Here is a 16,149-nt window from a genome sequence, read left to right as displayed (position 1 = left end):
TGTGTGGTGTGTTGCCTGAGCCAAGCTCCTCTTTCTCAGTGTAATTCCCAGCATGCGTCTCTCCATGCTTCTTTGTACACTGTTTTTTTTTACCTTTGTTACATTTTCGTTGTCAGTTTAATACGTAGGCTTTCGCCACCAATGTCATCCATAATATCGTTTTTTGGGGTTCGATCGTGTAATTATAAATGTGGAGTAAAACCCACCACCACCCAACACAGCCAATTAATAAGATTTGTCACGTAAACAGAACATGCCTATCCTTTACTACTACAGCACACCAGTGTGTTGGAGAGAAAATCCACAACATTTACAATTTGAGTACGAGGCTTCGCCAGTAATTACAACTAGCTCCATCAGGCGACAGCCATTTTTGCCTGGCAATAGCCAGATTTAGCTGTCGCCTGATGAAGCTAGTTGTAATTACTGTTGAAACGTCGTACTCAGATTGTAAATGTTGTGGATTTGCTCTCCAACACACCGGTGTGCTGGACGAGTAACGAATTGGCATGTTCTGTTTACGTGACAAACCTTACTAATTGGCTGTGTTGGGTGGTGGCGGGTTTAACGACACATTTATATTTACGTGATCTAACCCAAAAAAACCTATATTATGAATTTTAATTGCCAGTGTCCATGTTTCAGATTATTATGTCATAGTCATGAATATGCACTGATACATGTTTTTATTCCAGCACATTTGTATGTTGTTTTTCAAATTCAGTTTTCCAAAACTTTTCATCTGTTTATTTCATTTTTAAAAAATCCTGATCCACCTCCAATAGTTGCCTTAGATTTACATATTTCACTGACATTTTCCAGTTGTAGCCATCCTAACATAGAATTTACTCTAGCACTTGTCCTTGGCAATGCCTTTTTCATTGGTGAGCATCACGTGCGAAGCATTATCGGCACAAGAGTATTATGCTGCCTTCAATGTATGCTTCGTAACAAAACAATGCTGATACTAAGATTGCCAAAAGCTACTTGACAACAGACAGACAAATACATTGGCTTTGCAATACTTTAATTTGGAGTGAATTGGATTGACCTTAGTGTTGCTTGGTTTACCAATAGTTTGCATTCAAATTGACTATGGTGTTGTTCACTGTGACAAGTCTGCAATGCAACCACATAAAAGATTGCAGAGTGTGCAGGCGACTCAATGTTGTAAAGTACTTACCTCCAATACAAGAATAAATGTAAACTATTCGGTAAAATGTCAGCTGACTTTTCATTCTACGCTATCAATCTTTAAATATATGTTATATACTTAAGGCCACCTCCAAAATAAAATACTATTAAAAAATGTAAACGCATTGAAACAGCATATTTTCTTGCTTGCACATTTTATTCGCGTTATTTTGCTGGAAGATATTGCGACATAATAATCACATGGAAACGTGCCAGTTCCCATGATTCGTGTGTGAATGCCAGTTTTCAAGCACATCATGAAAACGAGCAAGCCTCACAATGACATCCTTAGGCGAAGGGAACAGAAAGCCACTGTGGCACACACATTTTTGACACGTACGAAATTTAGACCACTGAATCGGCAAACATGAGAGGCATTCTACACTGTTCTGGTCAATCAAAAAGCAAAACTATGCACGTTTTGATCTTGCTGTTTCTCGTGCAAAGTGTCACAATTGCTCATAATATTTGGAGGAGAACTTCGCTTTACGAACTATGAACCTGTCTATCTGAATTTGATTCCTGGCCATGGTTAAAAAAAATTGCAGGTGATGTCTGAAACAACCTTGGTGTCCCCTCTCTTCTTAACCAACATTACTAGCATGGCGAGGTATGGTCAAACAACCGCCATGATTCATCGTCATCCAGGAGTGGATTGACAAATTTCTGTAAATTACAACATTTACGATGCAGTGTTTTTTTTCTCCCAATCACATTCTAGTGATTGTACTGTATCTACATTTGGCCATCCAGTTGAGAACGATATGTACAGCAATTTATTTCTGTATTGTTATTGGCTAGACCATAAATGTTTCCTGATAGTGTCGAAAAATAAAGTACGTTTTGAGCCACAAAAATGGCCAGAGCACTGATTGTTTACTGGTCTCGAAGAACTTATTTTTAATACAATTGTATCATATGACCCAAACATTCATATTTCTGACGAATCCTAACTTGACAAAACAGCAACTTTCACTAAGTATGGTAAATTATATCAATTTGAGTTATATATGAGCGAATTGAATATGGTTTCGTAGAAAACCGTCTGCAAAAGAAAATCTTAATGGTTTGATGATTAGGATGTTAATTTAAGAGCATTTGTGCTTCATTGACTGCAGGTGGCACGTCATTAATGTGACCTCGTGTCTGTGTGTTAATGACAGACCATACAGCTCACAGCGAGCGTTATAATGTGTCAAATGTTTTAATTCTCTTGACTAAAAATAATAATGTTGCAGTGAATAACTGGCTTGTACGTAATCCCTGCAATTATTGATGTTCTTTTACATTCACATTGGTTTATGTAACTACATGTAAACCAGTTTCACCCTCTATTTGTGCTCCGCTAATTGAAAGAAAAAGAAATTTGCACTTGAAGCTCTAATGTGCAATGTGTGCCGAGTTATTCAATGCAGTTGCGATTTTTTTTTATATTTACAAGTAACAAAAAATCAAGGGCTCACAGTTTTAGAATCAGGTGCTATGAATTGCGGAGTTCAGCAGTTTATTCCCTCTTATTTAAAGACGCGACATTGCATATACACGTATGAATATGGTAATATAAAAACATTGTTTGACGAAATAACTAAACATTTTCAATGGATTATTTTTCACACAAAAAAATTACCTGCAGCTCCAGTCAATACATTTAAAATAACTTAAATTGTTTTACAGAATAAAAAACACTCGGGATAGACAAGAACATTCCCTCTATCACGATACTGTACAGTAGTAGGGCACATTTATTTTGCACCGAACTAATATTAAAACCCCAAACGTAATGTATGAAGTAGGATGCAGATGATGGGCATTAATGTTGGGCAGAGTTAAATTGAAGCATAATTGAATAAGTGCGTGGTCTCTGCTCATAGTTTTCACTTCACAAACTCAAAATGGCTTCGCCGAATCTTAAGCAAATGTTTTGGCATAACCTCAGACACACAGCAGGCAGATCTGTTTTGATGTGCCCAGAAACCTTTATACACACACACACACTTTTACCGATATGTTGTAATTGTTCTTTAGTTTATAATTGGGAAAGGATACTGTCTATTTGAGGGAATTATCTCTATTTTAAAATAAACGTTATTTCTTGTATGACTTAGGAACGTAATTTTGTATTAAGCTTAAGGTAATTTGCCATTTTATAATAAAAATATTTTGCCTCCACTGGTGACCACATTTTGAGCATTTATTTTCCGGAATTTGTGCTTTATAAATAAACGTTACCTCTTGTTCAATTTAAGGTAACTTACCATTTTATGCTTGAATATATTTTCCATTTACTATTTTCCATATTTTTTCTATTGCATTTAAGGACATTTTTTGTTACAGTGTGTAGCTGATACAGGGATAAGGACAGATGCTGCTGCTGTAAAGGTGTTCCTTGGTTTGGAACAAAGTGGCTGCTGTTCTAGAAACAGTTTCCACTTGGGGGCATGTAGGTAATGATGCTAGAAATTCGTTTTTAGTGAGAGGTTACACGACGACCTGAAGTTAGAAAATACTTTCATCTTAAGAGCTTGAAATTGCTACTGTAATGGCTGTGAACAGCTTGCAGGTAAGTTATGAGGCCTGAAAACCCAGCACGGTACTGGCATGAATCACCTTTAGATAAAATACTGTCATATAGAAGGTATAGTGATGTAACAATAAATCAACAATAATCATTTATAGCCCTTTGTCAATGATTGCTGAATAAAGTCCGTCCCATGCTGTGTCAGTCATGGAAGTTTGATTATACTTCACCATGCTGGTCAGTCCAGGTTGTTGAAGGATGGGGGTGGAGGGGTGAGGGGTAGGAGGTGCTGGGGGGGGGGGGGAGCAGGACGGTTCAGATATCATTCACCATTGATGTTGTAGCCATGGATAAGAAGTCAGATGTTACTTTCTGGCGATGAGCTACACTGACAATTGAAATGGTAACCTTGATGTTGATGAAGTTTATACTGCAATTTATGCAGCGATATGCAATAGGCAGCACTTCCTGTTGTTTTTGTACGAAAAAATACCAGCGGTTAATATGCATTTTGCAATGGCTGTATAAAGTGAGTCACAAATGCAATTACCGGCTGCTTCTGCACCTACGTTTACCAAATGGATGCATTGGCAAATCTCTCTCTATCTATCAATGTCATTCAGCTGCTCTTCTTGAATAATATGCAGAATTTCGTGGTCCTGTATATACACATATGCAGGGTGGATTGACGTCTCTTCGTCAATGAAGAGCAGACCTTTCGCTCATTATTTGCTTGCTTTTTGCAGAACTCCACTTTGCGGTAAACTTTCACCATCATCAAAATCCATTTGTTTTTGGAGTAGAAGTCTATCAGGTCAGACAATGTGTTTTCTGTATATTGAGCGGATGAATCCCTGCAGGTTTCGCCGCCGGCTGACTCAACTCCTCTGCACGTACGGTAGCTGTTCACTTGTTGATGATCACATCCTTGCCAAAGGCCCTCTGGAACATTACCAACAATCCCACAAAAAGTAACAAGCACGAGTCGCGGTAAGAAGGCACCTCCTGGTTTTGTGCATGATACCACAACAGATGGCAATTAATTTACACACTAATGTTGCACATTTTTGATAGGACAACGCCATGTTAACAAGCACAAGCAACTATTGACAGGAGTATACATTGAAAAAGGTTGGGGTTGAGGAGGGAGGGTGAGATAGGAGCAGGGGTGGAGTGGGGTGCCTGGGGTGGTGATGGAGATTGTTGTGCCTCAAAATGGTTGTGTTGCTCTTACAAGTGAAGCAGAACATTCACAGGAGCTTACTCTTTTTCATTCATGTTAATATCATGGGTGCAGTATAATGTGCAAATAAATGTACATGTCAGAAGCGATCGCAAAAAAAAAACTGCTTGCTTACAAGTCAAACCTATAGCTCTCTCTTCCCCGTGTAAATCCGCTTTTGTTTGCCACGATGCATCACGTTAAAATGCTGTCAGATTGATACTGCTTTGCACACTGTTACGATCAAAATCCACGTCTTTATATTTCTAGAGGACAAGACAGATTTCTGATGTGAACATGTCTTTTCCCCGCCGTGTCGTATCTGCTGTCACACAATGGTTATCTGCAAGGCTATACCATGATCTAAGCTTTAACCTTCAACCAACCCTCGGCTACACCCATACGAAAATATGCTGCGTTGATGAAAATATTGACACCCTTTTATTTGGTTAAAAGATGTTGATGTCGAGACATGTAAGACATTTAGTTATATTATTATATGAACTGTGCTTCAGTATCGCCTTCCAAATTGTATACAGAGTAAATAGATTGCATTTTATGTTAGCTTGGCCAAGCTTGGAGTCCACGGGGAGAGGGTATGGATTGCAGTTTCTATTTAATATTTGCACTACTAAGGTCGCACAAAAACCTATCTTGTGTGTCCAAGAGACATTTGAAATATCTTGATGAATACAGGTTTCTTTCATTTTTGTGAGTAGGGTTTATTGACCCTGAAGGTTCTACGAAACTATTTGGAAGAGATGGTTAAGGGCTGTAGGAACATACGCTATTGCAAGCTTTGTGGAACCCGGTTGAGCATCTTTGTGAAGCCGAATGGTTGCAATACAGTTCTCTGGGGGTTAGTGTACGTGGAGCAGATTTGCACAGCCTCATTTCATTGATTATTAAATATAAATATTTTATGCCATTTAACTACTTCATCCGTTTCGTAAGTGAAAGGGTCATTATGCGCCACTACATCGATTTTTCTTCCCCGTTTATTTGGGGGTTCAGAGCACACACAGAAAATGTATTCACTGCCAAATAATATTTATTCATTGGTAAACAGGATAGGAATGACATGTATTTTAGCACAGATTCTATTCAAAGTGATACTTTTTCCGTATTGCACGCAAACATTCACAGTACAGCACAACCTCGCATATTCGGCCATCATATATGCCCTCACCAATTAACCACCACACCGGGCCGAGTATTTATATGAAGTACAGCAAATTCCCCATGATTAAAATGTTTTTCACTGTATTTTTTTTGCCCGTAACCTATTTGTGGCCGGCGGTGTGACTGCAATCTTCTATTGATGTTTACATATCTGACCTTTTCATATATCCACCCAGACCTCGGTCCGCAAAGAGTCTGATATGCGGCATTGTACCGTTTGTATACAAAACATTGTTTACCTATAATTCATTTTCATACCAACAATGTTGTGATTTTAAATTGGCCGTAGACTAAATTATCTTCAAATTGATATTCGCCGCATTTTTCACATGCTGTAGGGACGTAATCAATATGTGGCTGAGCTCAACATGGAAACCATCAGAGTAAAACACACGGTACACATGCGGTGAGCACGTTTATGTGAACAATGAAATGTTAGTAATAGTTCATAGATCTCATAAACATTTAGACTAGGAATTGTGGGGACAGCACAGCGTAGGGGCAGTGGTTGGGTTGTCCACACTGCAGATTCCTGCTGTATGTCACTGTTTTCTGGCAATGCAAAAAAATCACCATCAGCCATGATCAATCCACTCCTGGATGAATGCTTCCTCAAACCCTCACCACCCATGTCTCACAGTCATGCCATGCAGCAATTCATCTAGCACCTGTACATGAGCCGATTGTAAACTATATATATTAAACTTTTTTTTATTTTAGCAGGTAAGGCCCACTGAGATATATAGATATTTTTGAGAAGTGACCTGGCCACAAATGATAGCTCAACGAAGTGGCTTATCACGTGGAAATGTATCGCAGCCAAATACGATAAACGCGTGTTTCTAAACGTGGAGGTAAAAACTTGAGGACCCGGAGAAAAATCCACGCGACCACGGGGAGAACACGCAAACTCCAAATATGCAGGAATCAGATTCGGGATCGAACCCACGACCTCCTGTATACCAGGCGAGGTAGTTAACATTTCGCCAGTGCGGCGCCCACGTATCACTCCATCTCGGCTGTGCTCCCTCCTTTGGCTGCCACTCAGCCGTCATGCCAAAATACAGTTTTGCAATATAGTAGAGTGCATGTATTGCAATAAAGAATGGAAACCCAGTTCAAGCGTTTTCTTGGTATTTGTGTAAATTTGGACTCGCTACCTTGCCTAGCAAAACAAGCAGTGTGGTGTAACCTTACGCTAAGTTCATAATGACATATTTGACATTATGCTCTATGCTTTTGATGCTTTCAACGATGCTCTCTATGGTCTGGGCTTTACTTGGCATGTTCACAATGGGGTTATAGTGGTATTGCGATTATAGGAGCAAAGAGGGAGTCACATTCAAAAGCTGCTGATAAAAGGTTCCGGTAAATCATGACTCCGTGGCATTTATAAAGACCGTTTTCTTCACCACTACCACCATCATCGTTAGATATGCTCTATCCACTGCTGGATGAAGGAATTTAAAAGTCGTCACCATCTCCCAAGGTTTTTGTAATGCATTTAGATCCTGCTGATCCCATCACGCCTTCCCTGCGATAGTCATCGTTTTAGGATGTTTTGAGCGACGAACACCCCAAGACACTGTAATGGTTCTAATGGACAGCCGTGTAGTACAGTGACTGGCGAGTCTATGAATCAGAGTGGTGCCGTGTATCCTGTTGTGGTGTCACGTGATTTTTAGGGCCACGTTGATTTCAAGCTTTGAGCCGGAGGCGCTTCGTCTGAATCATGAGAATCTGGCTGAGGGAATAGACAAAAATACAACGTGTCACGCTAGTTACTGTTCACTGTGGGTAGTAACATTGCAATTCTAATTTAAAGCCCCTTCTCAGTCTATTGCTGATGAAGGCCTCCTCATGCCCTGTAAATGAGCATCCCTGCAATTGCTTGCTCATACCACTGCTGGTGGAAGGTCATCCACTAGAAGGAGATTTAGAGAGCCCCATTAGAGGGAATTTGGCCTACTCTTCCACACTGGTCCTACGTTGTGGAAAACTCACACATTAACCCACCACATGCAACCTGCCAATTGACTGACTTCATTTATATATTACCAGCTTTACTACCCGGCTTCGCCCGGGACTTGGATGCTTGTCTGGGATTAATTTCATATTCCCTTATATTTCATTCAAAAAAGCCCAGAAAAGAAATTGATGCTTGCAAAAAAGAAAAAAGCCGAAATAAATCAATTTAACTAAATCGGATGTTTTTCACTCAAGGAAATTCAACCTTAACCCACTTATACGTAAGGCCGATTTAGGCAACTCGGGAAGGGAATGACGTGGCGAGCTGAAAATAGTCGCGTTCCCTTAGAAATTCCAGACAGCAGAAGCTGTGCAGATTTCATGACGCCAGAGCGTTCTAGAGTTTTAGCTGCTTCACACAAACAGATGTATATTCTGCTTTATATTTAAGAGCGAGCTGAAAGTAGTCGCGTTGACTTAGAAAATCGAGACAGCGATGCCGCGCATTTGTGCGGGATACACCGGCCTACGCAGATGGTTGGGGGGGGGGGGGGATGCGTGACGTCAGCAGGCACACTGCGTAACGCTGCCGCATGCGGGTGACATCACAGATGCGACGTCACCGCTCACTTGCCATGCAAAATATATCCATTATTGCGCTCCCCCCCCCCCCCCCAAAACACATAAGTCTATTTTTATACGTTTTGCATTGTCTACAGTCTTGAAGCTACCCACATGCCAAATTTCAAGTTTGTTGCATGTTGGGAAGTATGCTAAACATTTCGAACAGACACATTCACAAATATCCCTTTTATATATATAGAAGAATATTTTTTGCTTTAGAATACGTATTTTTTCAACACTAAGATGTTTGTATTTGTTATTTTGCACTTCATTATATATTATGTATAAGAATTCTCAACCCTTTCACAGCATACTGCAGTGGATGGAGAGCATCTGACATTTTCCCCACACTTTCACGCCTGGGTGCTTCCATAAACAACAACACCGGGCAAAAACAGCGTCGTCGAGGTCCTTCAGCCGATAACGCCAAAGTTTATGCTCATATAAAGTGTTGAACCATGCTTCCGTCTCTCCTGCAAGCAACACCTTGTTGCTACCCAGCAGTGCTCAAGTCCGATGGAAAATTCCGCTCACAACTAAGGGATGTGGTATTTTAATGTGAGTCAGGACAGGTACAATTTGCTGGGCTTAACCGGTGGAAATTCCAGTGGTCAACAAGCAGCACTAGAAACATTGATGTCACATCACCTCTACTTAACACAGAGCATCTGGCCAGGACATGATGGAGGTATGTGTGTGTGTGTGACATTTAGGCATGGCAATTAGAGAAACAGAACGGGGAGCATTTTGCTCAGACATCAATGTCGGCCGTATGAATAACAAATTGTACAAGGCTGGACTCCAACACTTCTGTTCATTCTTTCTGATTTGGATGCATTTGTATCACGGCAGTAGCCAGAGGGCTGGAATGTTAGTAGAGTGGATAGAGTGCTGCACTATGAAGCCGAAGGTCTGAGTCCGATCCCCGGCGATGGCTAACATCAGTGGTGAGTGATATTAGAGCGAGGCCTGCCTTCCCCCCTACTTCACCAACCTGATGAAGGATGGTAAACAATAACAGATGATCGATCATGAAATAGGAAAGCCTTCATCCATTGGTGGATTGAGAATGGCTGGAAATTAGTATTGTATTTGACAGCCAGGACATCTGTGAACTGTTTTCGCGCAGATGTTATGTATATATTTGCAAGCTTAGAGTGTACCGTATAGCTATATCCCATATTGGGCTTTCGTGCAGTATGGTTGCGCCAGCTGGAAAGAGACATGTTTGTTGATGGATGCGGGGAATGTAGGTAAGTACATCAGGAGTTTTGGGATTTTGCTTCAGAGCACGAGCTCAAATTAGTCTATTTACCTATAATGTGGTCAAACGAAATGCCATTGAAAGTCTTGCCAGAGTTTTACAGTCTGCATTCCCTTTTATGAAGCAAAGCTCCACAGACGCAACAGGGGCCCAGTTGTAACCGGCGGAGGAGTGGTGGTACAATGGCTTATGCACTGCACGATGAACCCGTTCATCAGAGTTTGATTCCCAACCACGGCTAACATCAGTGGTGAGTGATAACTGCACTGGTGCTGGCTCGCTGCCCCTTCCCGTACATTGACATGTGGGACCATTTAAACTGCCACTCCAGCACATCAGAAGAAAGTAATACATGACTTCTCAGCCACAGCTGACATCATTAACGAGTGATATCTGAACCGACCCTGGCTGCCTCTTCACCAACCTGCAGTGACCAGCGATTTGTATAATCAAACAATCCCTTGTGACCAACACAGAATGGTGATACCTTCAATTCAGCAGCAGATTGACAAAGAGTTGTAATAACATATTGTTTTGCGACATCCCAGGCATGCAATTAAAATAATTTTCATTAAGGGTGACTTAATATTTTTTTCAGGTGCTAAACCATTGAGAATAAGATCTCTTTTTCACAAAGAAGAATTGTTCATGCACACAATTGAATTTAATTGCATGTTTACACTGTTAAACTTTGTATTTGGAATAAAGTCTTTGGCACGAGACACGCTGGTCTGCTCTTGTGAACAATTCATCATCATCAACAGCTATGAAAAATCCACTGCTGGACGAATGCCGTTACCACCCATCACTGTCCTGTGGTGTTACAATCTACCTAGCATCTGCACTGCATGCCCTTTGCTGTAAAGTGAAAATTCACAGGTCCTTTGATGACCACTTTACAGCGGGTGGCACGCATAGGTAATCATGTCCTACAGCATTATCGGGGTGGATGCAAGGATCGAATCATCGATCCCATGCTATCTTACTCGGTAGAGAGTGTGCTGGCCACTGGGGTTTCATAATTGCCGAGTAACATTCAGTGTCCTCAAATAACTGCTCTCCGGGGTTTCGCACATTGAGGAAGCTTCAGATAATTGAAACCTTCCTTCAGCTTCAATTAATGATAATTTACATTGTCTTTATTACTGTATGTAAAAATAACATAGTGCAGTGTATATTAATTCAGTGGCTTCAATTTGACCATGAAAGGGCTGGTTAAAATGAAAGGGCTACGTTTGAGAGACATATCTGTGTAAAGATATTATATCTGCGTAAATTAATTACCGATAATTACGTGAGAATATATAAACTCTTGGAATGATGCCACAGCATCCTTTAATTGTGTTTAACATAACAGTACGCTTTGGTCATACACTTCACCACAAACCAAATTACTCGGCATCAGTCATCACACCGGTGTGTTTTGCACAGACTGTTTCACTGGCAAGTGCACGTGCATCCTGACTGGATTCTCCTACAGCATTTCAATTATACTGGTAGGAACGAAGTGGACCAGACCACCAATAGATTAATGTGTCCGTCCGTCCGACTGTCCGTCCGTCCGTCCCTCCGTGTATCAACATCGCCCCCTACTGCAAACACTTAGCATGACCCTACAAAAACCTTTAGACTCAGTGACGCTATCCTGGTAGCAACATCGCCCCCTACTGCAAACACTTGGCATGACACGTGTAACATTCCCTTATTCCCTGAGATAGCTTTTGATTAAAACCTTGAAATTAAATAAAGTGCGCGCGTTTCGTTAACATTAACGTGAGTAGTCGCGTGTAAGAGTTGCATTTTAACGAGACGCGCGCAACTATAATGTTACTGAGGCCTAGTCCGTTAGCGCCTCGTATACAGCCTTAGGCTTTTGCGTGGCAAGGTATATTAAGCGTTTATTTTAATATGTTTATACAAAATAAATTGCACTTTTAACATTAACGCGAGTAGCCGCGTGTAAGAGTTACATTTTAACGACAGGCGCGCGCTATAATCAGTAGTTTATAAACTGTATTAGTCACTTTAAAGTTACTGAGGCCTAGTCATTCAGCGCCTCGTATACAGCCTTAGGCCTTTGCGTGGCAAGGTATATTAAGCGTTTATTTTAATATGTTTATAAAAAGTTAATTGCACTTTTAACATTAACGTGAGTAGCCGCGTGTAAGAGTTACATTTTAACGAGACGCGCGCACTATAATGAGTGGTTTATTAACTTTATTTGTCACTTTTAAGTTACTGAGGCCTAGTCCGTTAGCGCCTCGTATACAGCCTTAGGCCTTTGCGTGGCAAGGTATATTAAGCGTTTATTTTAATTTGTTTATAAAAAATAAATTGCACTTTTAACATTAACGCGAGTAGCCGCGTGTAAGAGTTACATTTTAACGACAGGCGCGCGCTATAATCAGTAGTTTATAAACTGTATTAGTCACTTTAAAGTTACTGAGGCCTAGTCCGTAAGCGCCTCGTATACAGCCTTAGGCTTTTGCGTAGCAAGGTATATTAAGCGTTTATTTTAATATGTTTATAAAAAATAAATTGCACTTTTAACATTAACGCGAGTAGCCGCGTGTAAGAGTTACATTTTAACGACAGGCGCGCGCTATAATCAGTAGTTTATTAACTTTATTTGTCACTTTTAAGTTACTGAGGCCTAGTCCGTTAGCGCCTCGTATACAGCCTTAGGCCTTTGCGTGGCAAGGTATATTAAGCGTTTATTTTAATTTGTTTATAAAAAATAAATTGCACTTTTAACATTAACGCGAGTAGCCGCGTGTAAGAGTTACATTTTAACGACAGGCGCGCTATAATCAGTAGTTTATAAACTGTATTAGTCACTTTAAAGTTACTGAGGCCTAGTCTATTAGCGCCTCGTATACAGCCTTAGGCCTTTGCGTGGCAAGGTATATTAAGCGTTGATTTTAATGTTTATGAAAAGTTAATTGCACTTTTAACATTAATGCGAGTAGCCGCGTGTAAGAGTTACATTTTAACGACAGGCGCGCACTATTATTAGTGGTTTATTAACTTCATTCGTCACTTTAAAGTTACTGAGGCCTAGTCATTCAGCGCTTCTTATAAAGCCTTAGGCTTTTGCGTTGTAAGGCTGGTGGTGGGGGCTGGTGGTGGGGGGTGGTTTTGGGGGCTGGTGGTGGGGGGTGGTGGTGAGGGTTGGTGGTGAGGGGTGGTGGAGAGGGGTGGTGGTGGTGGGTGGTGGTGAGGGCTGGTGGTGGGGGGTGGTGGTGGGGGGTGGTTGTGGGGGCTGGTGGTGGGGGGTGGTGGTGGGGGGTGGTGGTGAGGGTTGGTGGTGGGGGGTGGTGGTGGGGGGTGGTGGTGAGGACTGGTGGTGGGGGGTGGTGGTGGGGGCTGGTGGTGGGGGGTGGTGGTGGGGGGTGGTGGTGAGGGCTGGTGGTGGGAGCTGGTGGTGGTGGGGGGTGGTGGGCTGGTGGTGGGGGGTGGTGGTGGGGGTGGTGGTGGGGGCTGGTGGTGGGGGGTGGTGGTGGGGGGTGGTGGTGAGGGGCTGGTGGTGGGGGGTGGTGGTGGGGGCTGGTGGTGGGGGTGGTGGTGAGGGGGTGGTGGTGAGGGGTGGTGGTGGGGGCTGGTGGTGGGGGTGGTGGTGGGGGGTGGTGGTGGGGGGCTGGTGGTGGGGGTGGTGGTGGGGGCTGGTGGTGGGGGGTGGTGGTGGGGCTGGTGGTGGGGGCTGTGGTGGTGGGGGGGCTGGTGGTGGGGGGCTGGTGGTGGGGGCTGGTGGTGGGGGCTGGTGGTGGGGGCTGGTGGTGGGGGGTGGTGGTGGGGGCTGGTGGTGGGGGGTGGTGGTGAGGGCTGGTGGTGGGGGCTGGTGGTGGGGGCTGGTGGTGGGGGCTGGTGGTGGGGCTGGTGGTGGGGGGCTGGTGGTGAGGGGCTGGTGGTGGGGTGGTGGTGAGGGCTGGTGGTGGGGGCTGGTGGTGGGGGCTGGTGGTGGGGGCTGGTGGTGGGGGCTGGTGGTGGGGGCTGGTGGTGGGGGCTGGTGGTGGGGGTGGTGGTGGGGGCTGGTGGTGGGGGGTGGTGGTGAGGGCTGGTGGTGGGGGGTGGTGGTGAGGGCTGGTGGTGGGGGGTGGTGGTGGGGGCTGGTGGTGGGGGCTGGTGGTGGGGGCTGGTGGTGGGGGCTGGTGGTGGGGGCTGGTGGTGGGGGCTGGTGGTGGGGGCTGGTGGTGGGGGCTGGTGGTGGGGGCTGGTGGTGGGGGCTGGTGGTGGGGGCTGGTGGTGGGGGCTGGTGGTGGGGGCTGGTGGTGGGGGCTGGTGGTGGGGGCTGGTGGTGGGGGCTGGTGGTGGGGCTGGTGGTGGGGGTGGTGGTGGGGCTGGTGGTGGGGGCTGGTGGTGGGGGGTGGTGGTGAGGGCTGGTGGTGGGGGGTGGTGGTGGGGGCTGGTGGTGGGGGGTGGTGGTGAGGGCTGGTGGTGAGGGGCTGGTGGTGAGGGCTGGTGGTGGGGCTGGTGGTGGGGCTGGTGGTGGGGGCTGGTGGTGGGGGCTGGTGGTGGGGGCTGGTGGTGGGGGCTGGTGGTGGGGGCTGGTGGTGGGGGCTGGTGGTGGGGGCTGGTGGTGGGGGCTGGTGGTGGGGGCTGGTGGTGGGGGCTGGTGGTGAGGGCTGGTGGTGAGGGCTGGTGGTGAGGGGTCTTTAAATCTCACAGCGTTTCTTGTCAAAACAAACACTTTTAATTAACGTTACACTAGAATACAGTAATTTTGTCTTTAACTCCTCTATACCCGGTCGATATCCCTGTACCGGTACTAAGTATTATTCCTACCAGCCCACCCCGCAGGGTCCTGTTTGCATCAGGAAAAAATGGGACGCGCAGTGCCATCGTTGACACGAGACGTCTGTATATATAGTGGTGCCATTTCATTAAATACACATTTGCATCTGAAATTCCCTACACAGTCGTCCTTTATTAAAGGTGTGATCAAACATGGCACGAGCAAATTTGTTGGAACGGAACAGCAAAGGTGATGCTGCCTCCTGGTGTGCAGTGTTAGCAATAGCTTGAGGTTAAGACGGTGAGTTCGAGTGCCTGTGTAGTGACGCACTCAGAGACACTAGGAGTGGGAGGCACCCTATTTATTATAATTATCAGCCTTCACAGCTCACAAGACGTCACTACAACTCTCAGTCAGCACAGCTGGCAGACTGCCTAACTGACGATGCCGAGAAGGTGAAGACGTCGACGATGACTCCAGCAGCACGACGGGATCGCACTCCAAGCGACAGCCGCGAGCCTTCGCTCAGGGTCCCCTTTTATCCTCCCAGCGAGGCCTTGCTCCGCCCCCGGCCACGCCCCCTTCTAGAACCTACTCGCCGGTTCGCGGGCTTCCCTCACGTGCCCCCCTCTATCACCTTTGTCCTACATCCCTCTCTGGCTTCTCACGTGACCTGCTGACAGACAGGGCTGCTGCAACTGCAGATCCCCTTCTCTGCCAGCAACCCGCGTTATGCTATGTAGTGACCCATTCCATGTCACTACACCTGTACAAGGACTCAATAGGGGTCTCGCGATTCGTCCCTCCCGCTCGATTTCCAATTACTTGTCACGATTCGATTTTTAAAAATCCATTCTTGTTTTCGTATCTTTGTGATTGTCGTGGCTTCTAGTGACTGGAGGATGTCATAGTTCCCCATGACATTTAACGTATGTAGACGTGGATTCCTACCCATGTGATTTGGTGAAAGTATTCTGAGCTGAATAATCAACAAATAGAGTAATTGTTAACCTAATACCGTTCCCACATTAGCCTGTTTATATACAGGGTGATCCAGTCATAGATAAACCAGTACTTTTTAAGCACGTTAATGCTTATCATAAGCTGATTGTTGTAAATAAGACGGCTTCTTATTTTACAGAGGAGTGTTAGAAGATGTAATGCTTGTGTTGAAATAACGTGTTTCCCCCTATTGTTTAGTGGGGTATCTATACGTGGATCACACTGTGTTATCAGGTTTATTGACATGTTTACCCATTTTCATGGGACTGCCCACAAATAAACACAATTATCAAGCTCACACTATAGAGTTATACATCCTCTTATCCGCAACTAAATTATCCACAACTAATATCAATGCCGACAAAAACGATCTGCAAGACTCTCTTGTTATCTGTGGGATGTATTCTTTCTATAATCCACATTTTCAAAAATAATAGGAGTCG

Source organism: Lethenteron reissneri, chromosome 26 (genome assembly GCF_015708825.2).
Source record: "Lethenteron reissneri isolate LAM-NWPU_2019-01 chromosome 26, ASM1570882v1, whole genome shotgun sequence".
NCBI lineage: Eukaryota > Metazoa > Chordata > Hyperoartia > Petromyzontiformes > Petromyzontidae > Lethenteron > Lethenteron reissneri.
The sequence above is the reverse complement of the archived record's forward strand: the minus strand, read 5'-3'. Positions refer to the sequence as shown.